This window comes from Callithrix jacchus, chromosome 19 (genome assembly GCF_049354715.1).
Source record: "Callithrix jacchus isolate 240 chromosome 19, calJac240_pri, whole genome shotgun sequence".
NCBI classification, from domain to species: domain Eukaryota; kingdom Metazoa; phylum Chordata; class Mammalia; order Primates; family Cebidae; genus Callithrix; species Callithrix jacchus.
The window spans coordinates 5593490-5606264 of record NC_133520.1 but is presented as its reverse complement, the minus strand read 5'-3'; the positions used below and the strand labels follow the sequence as shown (position 1 = coordinate 5606264).

Sequence of the window (12775 nt, the reverse complement as noted above, 5' to 3'; positions counted from 1 at the left end):
CAGTGGCATGATGATCTCAGCTCACTGCAACCTCCACTTCCTGGGTTCAAGAAATTCTCCTGCCTGAGCCTCCTCAGTAGCTGGGACTACAGGTGCACACCACCATGTCTGGCTGACTTTTTATATTTTAGTAGAGATGGGGTTTTATCATGTTGCCCAGGCTGGTCTCGATCCCCCTGTAGAACCTGGCACAACTTAAGTACCCCAGCAATATTTTTCCCCATTAATATTTTGAAGATATGACTAGGCATGGTGGCTCATGCCTGTAATCCCAGAATTTTGGGAGGCTGAGGCGGGTGGATTGCTTGAGCTCAGGAGTTCAACACCTTTCTCGTCCACATACTGAGACCTTGTCTTTACAAAAAATAGAAAAAGTAGCCGGGTGTACTGGTGTGTACCTGTAGTTCAAGCCATTTGGGAGTCTGAAGCAGGAGGATCCCTTGAGCCTGTAAGTTCAAGGCTGCAGCGAACTATGATCACACTGCTGCATTCCAGCCTGGGCAACAGAGAGAGACCCTATCTCAAATACACATACATGTATGTGTATGTATATTTGTACATATGTACATATATGTACAAATATGTATGTATCATACACACAGACAGACACACGATACTTTTTTACCAGAAGCACTTACCTCCTTGTGCTAGCAGAAGGAACTTCTAATATGTTCTTATTCTAGGGGCCGAGGGCCCCCTGGCTGTTTAAAGACTTCAGTTCCTGAGACTAGGAATCTCATCACAGTGATAGTAGTCAGTATTTTCGATTTTGGTAAGTCAGGAGAAAGAGCTTTTTGTTTTCCTATGGGAGAATAAAAAACTAATTAAGAAGAAGAAACAAAAAATAGTATACAGATATTTTTCTGTGCCATACAGCAGTTTTCTTGTGGAAGTACTGAAATCTTCCTGTGTATCTTTACTAAACAGAGTTTTAACTGGAAAAGATCAAGACCATTTTGTAAATCCAAGTGTATAGAACACCAAGGCTGAAGGGATCTTGAGAAATCTCTGGCCCAGCCTCTTGTTCAGAAGGTCGATGTCTAAGCCATTCAATTCCTCTGGGACCTAAGATCTCTTTCATGACATTTCTGGGGTCATTTGGTTTCTAAGGACTCAAGCACAAGGATGAGGACAAGTCTACTGTCCCTATTATCCAGTGAGCAGAAAACTTCCAGACAAAAGATCTTGTGGATCTCTAGGGACAAATAGAACTAAGGTCACCATCAGAGTGAGACATTTCTAAGCAGTACCTCTAGATAAATTATGGCTGTGTTAGAAGACAGTGCACAGTTACTGGATTTCAGATTTCGGATGAACAATGTCCTGAAAGTTGAAGAGTTGACTTATAGTGCTTTTCATTATTTTATAGATGATTAACTTAGAGAGGTTAAGCACTTGCCTAAGATCTCACATTTATTACATTGTGGAGCTCGAATTTGAATCCAGCTTCAAACTTAGTTGTCACTGTGACCTTTAAACAAAATCAAAATTGAATATGCTGCAAAACATCCGCAGAGCCTCAAAGCGAGCTCAGAAGCTGAAACTCCCGGAGACCTCCTTGAAACGGTGATTCTCATTCATCAGGGTTGCGGCTTCGGGACCTGAGAGTCTGCGTTTCTAATGAGCTCCCAGGTGATGCTGCTGCTGCTGCTGGTCCACTGACCACACTGTTAGCAGTGAGGCCCTAAGAGCCTGTATGTAATTCGTCTCCCTACTCACTACCCCCATGCCCACGTGAGCTGCCTCATTCTCCCAGGGGGAGGCATGACCAGGATGATGCATGATCGGTTTTAAGAAGGAGCTATATTAATACACTCACCGCAACCCGCCCCCCCGCCCCGGAATTTTTCCCAGCGCTTAAGCGTGAAGCATCAGAGAAAATTCATGTGAGGCTTTGAGGAGGGGGGATGGACGGGTCATATCGCTTTCCTAGGAGCTAAGGAAACAGGACAGCTTGGGTGGACTTCTCTGGTTTCAGGAGAGGCGCTTTCCCTGGAGACCAGCAGGGGGCGCACAAGGGGCGGGGACCGAGGGGAGGAGCCCGCGGAGCCGGCGGGGGGAGGACCCAGCGGGGCGGGAGGAGCTGCAAGCTCCGCTGGGAAGTTCCCACTGCTTGCGCAGTAGAGTGCTTTAGTACAATGACAACCAAATTTGCAGCTGGATTCAAATCCTAGCTCCGCAGTTTAGTAGGTGTGTGAGCTCGGGCAAGTGCTGAACCTCTCTGAGCATCCGTTTACTGCCTATCAAATCGCAGCAATAATAGTTTCTACCTCCCCAGTGCCCCACCCCCGCAGTAACAGCCTGCGTCTGGCTTCCAAGGACCCTCCAGTGCCCAAAGCAGAAGATCCCGTTACCCATGCTTAATACCCCAGCAGCTCCTGCTTGCTGAAGGAGGCAGCCATCATTCAGGCAACGACACCTCACCAGAAACGCCTTCCCTTTAGAAGCCACTGAAGGGGAAGGTGAGAGAGGGAAAGGAAATTCTCGAGGCACTGGGGTGATTTTGTTTCTTTAGCATGAGTGAGAAATTACCTCCAAGCTTCCTGTTTTCTTTACTGTCTGTAGGTGGAGGTTCCCAGCACCACGAAACAGCAAAAGCAGCAGCAAGCAAGGGCGCTGATATTCCGAAAACAGTATGTTGAAAACCCAGGTGGGTTATATAAGAGTTATAACTCTTTAGCACACAATTTTAAAGCATTTGATTGAAAGAAATAATTTTGTCTGAGTGATTATTAAAAAATGAACAACTAGTATAACATTTAAAATCCTCGGGAAAAGGTAGCTCGCCCAGAAAGTGAACATCCTTACCTCTCTCTAGGTTCAGACAGCGCCAATATTCTCAATTAGAAAATTGAGGCTCCAACATCCTCTCTGGATGCTACTCAGCTAAATCCCGTGTATTGATGGGCAAAGTCAATTGCCAGGAAAGCTGGGCAACTGTAAGGTCAGGGAGCTGGAGCAGATGAGAGCTGGGAAGCCCAATACAGCATCCCAGGAAGTAATGACACAGACTACCTGCTAAGCGCTGCAAAAATCATTTGGATTGCGACGTAAAGCGGAAACAGCTGGGGTGGCTGGTGATCAGGGACTAGGACCCCTGTTAAACTGATCCATTAGACACAGAATGGGAAAATGAAGACAGAGTACCAAACACTTGAGAACTGTCCTGAGAGGGATGTGTAGTCTGTGCTGGGCCAGGAAAGGCATCAAGAGAAAGCTTCCCAGGCAGATAAAATCCAACGCACCCTGCAGCTGCTGGAGACACCCCCTGATGCAAGGTGAGCCCTGAAGAGGTTAAGAAGAAATGGGGGGGGGGCACTCAGGACAGGATGAGGATGCCCTGAGAGGAAGCTGATTTCACTGGTGTTGCCTGAGGGACAGAGCAGGGACAGGAGAGGCTGGGGAGCACACCCCTGCTGTGAAGCACAGGTCCCCACCCCGTGCCCAGAGTCCTGGGACCCGAAGGAGGTTTACTGCATGTGGAATCTGCTTGGGCAGGCTGCCCAGGGTGGCTGTGCTGCATTCTGAGTCAGGACAGGGAGGTAGCTAGTTGACTTGGCTCCAACTTGCTAGTGGTGCTTACTTCCAAGATACACGAGACCATGGCAAACATGCCAGGCTGGGAGATGGTGAATCTTGGTTCTGTCCTCCTTCAGCCACAGTCTGAGCACCCTGGACAAGCCTGACTTTCGTTGTCCTCAGCTTCTGCATATGTATAATGGTGAGTCTGAATTGGAAGCATTTTTACACCCTTGTTACCTCTAAATTTATCTAAGGAAACTTGCTGAGTATCATCATGACAGCAATCAGACCAGGGTCAGTCCTCCCTGGGGCAGAACATTCCTTCATTCTGGCAAATTTGCAAGCCTGTTACAGAAGATCTTCAAGATACATAGTGAAAACTAATGTTATTAATATACCAATAAAAATAGATCTACATATATCCTAGCTTTAAATAGCAACTTTTTTCCCGGCCTCAAGAAATTACTCTCAGAGGAACTTGTGGCTGTGGCTAGATATTTTGAGATTAGACAACTTTTTTTCCCCCTCTCCTTGTATTTCTACTTTCCCAGGCTCACCTCCACCTCTGTGGCCAGCTCCCTAGTCATTGCCCCAGGGCAGGTATACGTCAGAACCCTGCCAGGAATAGCCTGCAGGTTATTCTGTCTTCGATTTCCCAAACTAGGCTTTAGGTTGGGGACACAAACGCTTTGCCAAGTTGGGGGGAGAGGGATAGGAGGGTGCTCGTGGGTAGAAGCGGAGAGGCATGCTTCTAGAAACAGGAAGACAGAAAGGGAAAGGGGGTTTGTGGGTCCCTGGAAGACAGACTCTGGCAGGACGCCACTGAGTTAACTATGTCGTCTAGAAGCAGTGGGGACCTGCTAGGCAAGACAGGCACAAGAGTGCTTTCAGTGGCAACCTGAGTGGACCAGATGCGGGAGCAGGAGACACCTGCATCCGTGTTCCTGGGATCGTGGCAATGCATAAAAGATCTGAAATTGTGACCCAGTGGCATAACCTGGGGTGGTTTCTCTGGTTGCCAGCCAGATGAGATGAAGGTGCTAAACCAATAGTAAGATCTAGTATAGAGAGGAGAGGCAGTGTTTCCTGTATATCTGTGCACGCTAGAGATTCATACGCACTACCCTTTTGCTTCACAGGTTGGGAAAAAAAACAAAAAGTAGCTTGAAACTATCTGAACTCAGTTATATCTCTGACCAAGATGAGCAGGAATCTCAGATCACAGAAATGCAGGACTAAAAGTGGCTTTTGGTTTTACCTTTATTATGGTCTTCTGAGTTCAAATCCAGCTTCCCTGACTACAAAATGGGATGTTTGTGAAGAGTAATGAGATGGGAAACAGCTTCTATTTTCTGGTCCCTTGCAATACTTGGCATGCGGTGGATTACTTGCTGACTATCAGGCACATGCTACCATGCCCAGCTAATTTTTCTATTTTTTGTAAAAGCGGGTCTTCCCATGTTGCCAGGCTGGTCTCCATCTCCTGAGATCAAGAGATTCGCCCGCCTCAGCCTCCCAAAGTGCTGGGATTATAGGCATGCACCATCAAGCCTGGTCTTACTCACTGTCAAAGCTAGTCCAACCCACTGTGAATCTGGGTCCAGAGAGATGCCTGGTCTGGTGACTGTGGACAAGCCATGTTGTCAGTAGCTTCAGGACTCTGAATCCTGTAGTAGTGCCAGGAAGATGAACATCAATCTGTGGTAACATACACACTTACTTACCTTGAATTCGGTATAGTGGTTTAAGTGCATGGACCCTGAAGCCAGATATGTTGGCTTGAATACTGTTCACCATTTACCCCTCATAGGGACTTAGAATCATCTCTAGCTCAGAGTAAGTGCTATGTATGCATTTGCTATTAGCGCTGTGATTAATTTGTGCAGAGTGAAAGAGAAAATGCCTGGCTAGCACGATTAGGAAGCAAAGTTGTCCGGAAGCATTTGAGGGAAGCTTATAACAGGCCAGGGAGGTGAGAACCAATTATTTCAGTGCTGCAACACCCTGTCACTGGATTTAGCAATACCATGACTTTGGCAATTCCCCAGAGAGAAAGTTCTATGTGACACTTGCAGGGGAGGGGAAAAGAGGAGAGGGAGGTTTCCATAAAATACAACCAATGTTAACAATATAAATGTGTATCTATATTCCTTTAGCATAAACGGGCTCCTTCCCTGGTGTGATCAAAGGCAGGCACGCTTCTCTTACCATGAAACAAACAGAATGTCTTCTCTTGAGCAGACCACTCCTCCCTTCTTTCTTTTATGTCAAATTCCTCAGAGAAGTCGAAAATCACCACCCAACATTTCCACTGCCCAGTAACTCAGTAACTAGCCTCTCTGTAACCTCTTCAGGTCTGCCTTTTTTTTTTTTTTTTTGAGACCAGGTTTCACTTTGTCTCCCAGACTGGAGTGAAGTGGTGCGATGAGAGCTCACTGCAGCCTTGAACCCCTGAGTCCAAGTGATCCTCCCACCTCAGGAGTAGCTGGGGCTATAGGCATGTGCCACCATGCCCTGCTAATATTAAAATTTGTGTGTGTGTGTGTGTGTGTGTGTGTGTGTTTATGGGGGGGCGGGCGGGTCTCACTATGTTGCCCAGACTGGTCTTGAACTCCTGGTTTTAAACAATCCTCCTGCCTTGCCTCCCAAGGTATCACAGGCATGAACCACTACACCCAGCCTCTTCTCTCTTTTTTGAATCTCCTGTTTTTTTTTAAGCATTGGGCAGCTTTGGCCACCTATTTCTTTTTGAAATATCTCTTCTTTTGGCCTCTTGATTTTTTTCCCTATCTTTCTGTCATTCTGCTTTCCAACAGATGCTTTTCTTTTTCCCACCTCCACAGCTTCCAGTTTTCCCCAAGATCTTGTTCTCTGCTTTATGCTTCTTCCCTCAGTGACTACATTTGCTTTCACAAGTTAAACTGTTGCCACCATGCTCCCAAAATCGTCTTCTAGGCCTGATGTCACCTGTACTCAAAGTGTGTATTTCAGTTGACTCTAGGACATTGCCATTTTAACATCAGACTCAATATGTCTCAAAGTGACTTAATATTTTAAATTTTGAAAATCCTTCAGGAAACAAAAACATTTTTGCATAAACACTCAGAGACATATAAGAGGATCTCTCCCCAGGGCAGAGAATCCTACCCCTGCAGGATACCATCTCCACCTGCCTCACAGGTTGTAAGGAAACCTGCCCCTTACTCTCTGATATGGTTTGGCTGTGTCCCCACCCAAACCTTATCTTGAATTGTAGCTCCCATGATTCTCATGTGTTTGGGAGGAACCAAGTGGGAGGTAATTGAATCATGGGGGCGGTTCTTCCCCGGCTGTTCTTATGATAATGATTAAGTCTCATAAGATCTGATGGTTTTATAAAGGGTAGTTCCCCTGCACACGCTCTCTTGCCTGCCGCCATGTAAGATGTGACTTTGCTCCTCCTTGCCTTCCACCATGATTGTGAGGCCTTCCCAGCCATGTGGAACTGAGTCAATTAAACTTCTTTCCTTTATAAGTTACTCAGACTCAAGAATGTCTTTTTTAGCAGTGTGAGAACAGACTAGTACACTCTTTGTATATAATCACCAGATTCTAGCTTTCCCCTTCCAGATGTCTCTAGATTTGTCCTTCTGATATTTTTATTACCCTGGTTCAGCCTACCATCCAATGCACACTTATTGGGCACCATCTTCTAGGAACAATGTTAGCTGATGGGGGATATATCAAGGATTAATCCAATCACTTCCTTCAGGGAGCTAACCAGCAGGGAGATGGCCAAGTAACCAGCAGCCAAAAGAGGGCGTGATAAATGTCATTAGAGGTTGTGCAGAGTGCTATGGAGCACCGAGGAGAACTTGAAAGCCCAGCCTGAGGGGCCTCTGTACACAGGGGATTCAGATCTGGAGTCCCAGTGATCAGGAATTAGCTAGGAGAGCAGTAGGCATTCCTGGCTATGGCTGCCAAATAGCATGGCTAAAGGAGAAGACAGAGTCCAGGCCTGGGGAGCTACCTGGGGCTGGAGTGGCTCAGAAGGTAGACTTGTGGGCTCAAGGTGGGAGCTGGTTGAAGATGAGGTCTTTAGCCTCCTCTTTAGGGACATGCTGGAGCCAGATCAAGAAGAATCTAGAATTCTGTAGTGAACGCAGCAGGGGGTGCTATGAGTTTTGAGCACCATCATGACATTACATTAAAACTCCTCAAGGCCTCTGGCAATTGGCTCCATCTAATTTATCCAATCTGAGACTCCTTATAACACATAATCCAAATCTTCTACTCCAAGTTGGTGGAGCACTTCAGTCTTCCCTATATGGGCTTGAATTTCAATCAAGAATCATTTATCAAATGCCTCTTATGTGTCAGATACCAAATTTGGCTCAGGGGATCTCGAGGTAAGTGAGACACAGCTCTGCTTCAGTGAGTGGGTCAAAGACCCCTTAACTCCTGTGGACAATACAAAGCTTCAACAGAGGTCTATGCAAGGAGCAATGGAGGACAAAGCAGAAACCCTCCAACTCTGCTCAAAGACTGCAGTAGGGGCCAGCCAGGGACGTCTTCACTGGAGAAAGTGCTATTTGAGCTGCTTCTTAAAAAATGTAGAGGATTGCTCAGCAGAGCAACCTGAGTGCAGGAGAGTAGACATAAAGTGAAGAAGGCACACCAAAAAGGTATGGTCAGGCCGGGCGTGGTGGCTCACACCTGTAATCCCAGCACTTTGGGAGGTCAAGGCAGGTGGATCACCTGAGGTCAGGAGTTCAAGACCAGCCTGGCCAACATGGTGAAACCCCGTCTCTACTAAACATACAAAAAATTAGCTGGGCATGGTGGCGCATGCCTGTAATCCCAGCTACTCAGGAGGCTGAGGCAGGAGAATTGTCTGAACCCAAGAGGCGGAGGTTGCCGTGAGCCGAGATTGTGCCATTGCACTCCAGCCTGGGTAACAAGAGCAAAACTCCATCTCAAAAAAAAAAAAGAATACAAAAATTATCCAGGCACGGTGGTACGCACCCCTAGTCCCAGCTACTTGGGAGGCTAAGGCAGGAGAATCACTCGAACCCAGGAGGCAGAGGTTGCAGTGAGTCAAGATCGCACCAATGTACTCCAGCCTCGGTGACAGAGTGAGACTCCATCTTGGGGGAAAAAAAAAAAAAGGCATGGTTAGAATCCTTTAAGGAGGACAGTATAGCTAGGTGCAGGAAGAGTGGTGGGACCCATAGCCAGAATTCCTGGAAGGCAGGAATTTGGATTGGCTCTGGGCAACAAGTGCCTTTGCTTATTCTGAGCTTCATATATCATCATGCTTCCTTCCCCAGGCCTGGCCCAGCCCTGATCATTCTTAAGTCAAGCTGAACACCAGCTGGCTCTGTGAAGCCCTGGCTTCCTTTGCCAGTCAGTCCGCACTAGCTAGTTTCTTTGAGCTAGCAGATGCTGCCACTTACTTTGGCACTTAATTGCTCTTTAATTGTTTCACAGGTGCTGGTTTTGTCGTCCCACTTAGACCTAGGAGCTTCTGGACAGCGGGGACTATACCTCACACTTGGGTTTGTCCTAGAGAGCTGAAGACACTGTATGCTGTGGCTCACACATTAAGGGACCAAGGGTGGGAAGCACTTAAGCTTCAGAGATCTGATTGAAGGTTTGGATCTGCCTTCTGAATTCTTTCCCACAATGCTAAGAGTGAAATGAACCCATCTGGTTGCAGTAAGTGGACACTGCAGTGTTGCCTGCTGTCTAAATCTGTGAGCATACAGAGACAAATAAACAGGAGAGTTTTGCTTACAGCACTCAGCAGAGCCAAACTTCCTGATGCACAGGAATGAACAATAGAGGCACTGTGCTGGAAACACCTTTCTCAGGAGAGGTGCTCCCTCCTCAGAAACCACACTGAAAACCTGGCAGGGCTGGTTTTGCATTCAGACAATGGCATCTAAATGCTTTTTGCTTTGCTCAGAGCTGTATACGTCCAAAGGGGTGATCCTCTCCTATCAATTTGGAAGGAAGAATCAGTCAGACTGATAACTAAGCCCATGGGCACAGGCATGGTCATACTGATTGTTAAAATTCATATTATTTTTGGCCCAGCATGGTGGCTCACACATGTAATTCCAACACTTTGGGAGGCCTAGGCTGGCAGATCACCTAAGGTCAGGAGTTTGAGACAAGCCTGACCAACATGGTGAAACCCTGTCTTTACTAAAAATACAAAAATTAGCCAGGTTTGGTGGTGGGCACCTGTAATCCCAGCTACTTGGGATGCAGAAGCAAGAGAATCACTTGAACCCAGGAGGCGGTGGTTGCAGTAAGTGAAGATCGTGTCATTGCACTCCAGCCTGGGTGACAGAGTAAGACTCCATCTCAAAATAAAAGGAAAGAAATATACATTATTTTTGAACTGCTTGGTAATTAGCTTTTGCCGGGTCCCTCCTCTGGGACCTCCCCTGGAATTTTCCCACAATCCAGTAACCGAATAATTAGCATCTAGCCCCACAGAACTTCTCCCAGGGTCTGCTCCAGGGCTTCCCTTCTGACTGGCTGTGAATGGCTCACTGGGAATTGTTTTCTGCACACAAGAACAAGGGTGAAGTGAGTCAAGGAGTCCAAGAGATCTTGTACACACTTTTCAGAATTCAGAGGGGCTGGGTAAATGCAGAGCAAACTGACAAAACCACACAGGCCCTGCAAGAGCCTGACTGCTCCTGCACAGGAGCTACCCCTAGCCTTAGCGGGGAGTCACCAATGCCTCTGCCATGCACTGAGCAAGAGGGCAGCATTACAGATGCACCTGCAGTCCAGACAGCACCTCAGTGATTAGGTCACTGCTCAGCAACAGTATCTGAAGGACACTGGGATTACTCTGCTTGTTTGCAGTTCATGGTGCTGGACGGGTGTGTTCCTAATACTAACTAGGTAACAACACTGCTCTCCCTCCTCCAAGCCACTGTCATTGATTCCCACCCAACAGGGCCTCAGCGCCTTCCTGGGGCAAGGACCCTCACTCCCACGACCGTCGATCACCCAAGCCACGGTGTAGTCCCAAACCCACCCTCGCCCCTTAGGAAATGGCTTTCCAATTGCGGTTTCATAGGAGCGTAGGCACTGGGCGATGATCTTCACAGGCAGACTTTTGTTTCCCCCCTCTCAACATAAAGGCCAGCAAAATTTACCACGGAGTCTTGGCTAGGGTGCACTGCCTGGTGCTGTGGGGTGGGGTGTTCAGGGCTTTTTGTCCGGCAGATCAGTGACTTTCTGGGATTTCCATGGCCCTGCTGGAGGTGGCCCTGTGTCTTCCTTTTCCAAGGAAGAAAGTGACTGGGGACAAGCCTCTTCCACAGGGTGGGGGCGAGGGTGACAAAGAGACGGCACAAGAGGGACCCGCTCTGTTTCAAGGCAGGGATGTGAGTGACTTCGTCACTGCGGAGGTCTCCAACCTGCCAGGCACAGGGCATCCACGTGACACCGTCACTGCACCCCTGGGCCGAGGGACTCCACGTCTCGCGGGTGCTGTGGGGCAGGGAGCGCCGCCTCCCTGGGAAATAGGAAACGGACGGGTGAAACAGACGGGGACAGCCCGGGAGGAGGGTGGAGAGGCGTCTGCCCGCCGCGTCCCCGCCCTGCGCCGCCTGTGACTTAGGGCCCGGTCCATCCCCTACCGCTGCAGGGCGCTCACCTCTGGGACGCCTCCCCGCACCGCCGGCGCCTGGGCTCGCTCTTCCCGGCCGCAAAAGTGGCGCCCCCGCCCAGGTTCCGGAAAGCCCCGCGGCCCCGCCCACGTAAGGGCCCGCCCACCGGCCAGGCCACGCCCCCTCCCAGGGGAGGGTTTTCCCTGAGGGCTGCGGGAGGCCAGGCCCGGGGACAGTAGGCAGAGGTTACGTTGCGGCCTCCGTAGACCCCCACAGTATCCATCGAGATCACCCAGGCCAGCTCTGCTCCTTCCCATCCTCTCCCCTTCGTACAAAGGAGGAAACCCAGGCCGAAGACCTCGCGTGCGCTCCCACTCTGCCGCTTCTTCAGCTAGGCTAAACTTCAGCCTCAGATGTGGGGATCAAAATGACACTCCTGTCAGCAGAATCTGCTGCATATGTTTGGGGGCTGCGGTGTGTGAGAAGGAATCCCCCATTCTGCGTGGAGCACCAGAGAGAAGAGAGACCTTCCTGTCCTCTAAGAACAGTGCTCCTTCTGCACGAACTTCTTTCCCTTTTTCTCACCCCCTCTACTGTTGTGGTTTGCCGAAATTTGCAGGAAAAGGAGCATGTCAAAAGAAAGAAATGGACACCCCAGAGGCCCTGCAAGCAAAGGGTTAAAAGGAGGTAGCCTTATGAGAAGCGGAGTGGCAACCAAAGGGTTAAAAGGAGGTAGCCTTATGAGAAGCGGAGTGGCAACCAAAGGGTTAAAAGGAGGTAGCCTTATGAGAAGTGGAGGGGCAACCAAAGGGTTAAAAGGAGGTAGCCTTATGAGAAGCGGAGTGGCAACCAAAGGGTTAAAAGGAGGTAGCCTTATGAGAAGTGGAGGGGCTTTCTGGGGTGAAACCCAGTTCAAGGACAGAAATGGCACTGTCTTAGTTAAGACTGGTGGTGGGGGAAGCCTGGAGGTGGGGTGCAGACTGCAGGCAGAGGATCTCCCTGCCACCTGCCACTTGGGGTGTAATCGCAGAGCAGCTGATACTCCCCACTCACTGCCTGGAGGAGCTTGGCGATAGGATCGGGGGAGGTGGGAAAGATGGGTGTGAAACAAAGCCTGGCACTTAATTACAGCGCACAGATCTCATTACAGAGTCTTCTCAGCTCCCCTCCTCGGCTGGCAGCTTGAAGCCCGACTGACAGATAGCCTAAGTAGGTCTCCAAGGGCTGCATGTAGAGGGATGAAGCCACCTCCCTGCTCACCCGAACCCCACTGTGGGGATTGTGGAGAGGGAGGTGGTGTTCACACTCTGATATATTCAGGGGGCAGTGGGGAGGTCTGTAAGGGCACCTAGAAAGTAGTGGGAGCTGGGAGTCACAGTGGCCCTAGCCTGACATAAATAACACCTTGCTGGGGCAATCCCAGTGTTCCCTCTTTTGGTAGTGGAAGAGAGGGCAAGACTGGGGACAGCTTGACACGTGGCACTGTTTACCTCGCATCATAGGTGGACACTGCAAGAACAGCAGGGCCTGGCTCACCATGGAGCTTTGTGAATATGTGGGAGAGAGGAGCCTTCTGGGCGGTGTTATGGCCTTCCAGGAACTTCCAGAGTCTCCCTCCCCAGGGTGGCATCTGGCTT

The 12775-nt window shown here is 49.1% G+C and overlaps 1 protein-coding gene across 5 annotated transcripts in view; it reads right to left on the bottom strand.

Moving 5' to 3' along the window:
- The window catches only part of TLR5 (toll like receptor 5), a 45290-nt gene extending 34052 nt beyond the window's left edge, over positions 1-11238 (bottom strand). For 4 of the 5 annotated variants that reach the window (XR_013529595.1, XM_078356389.1, XM_008985163.4 and 1 more), the window contains exons 1-2: positions 11186-11238; positions 639-802 (exon numbers count right to left, since the gene is read on the bottom strand). The gene's annotated coding sequence lies outside the window, so the exon portion shown is untranslated. Of the gene's footprint in view, positions 1-638; positions 803-5087; positions 5190-11185 lie in introns of all 5 variants that reach the window. The other variant, XM_035280710.3, reaches the window with a different exon arrangement.
- Positions 11239-12775: the final 1537 nt, after the last annotated feature.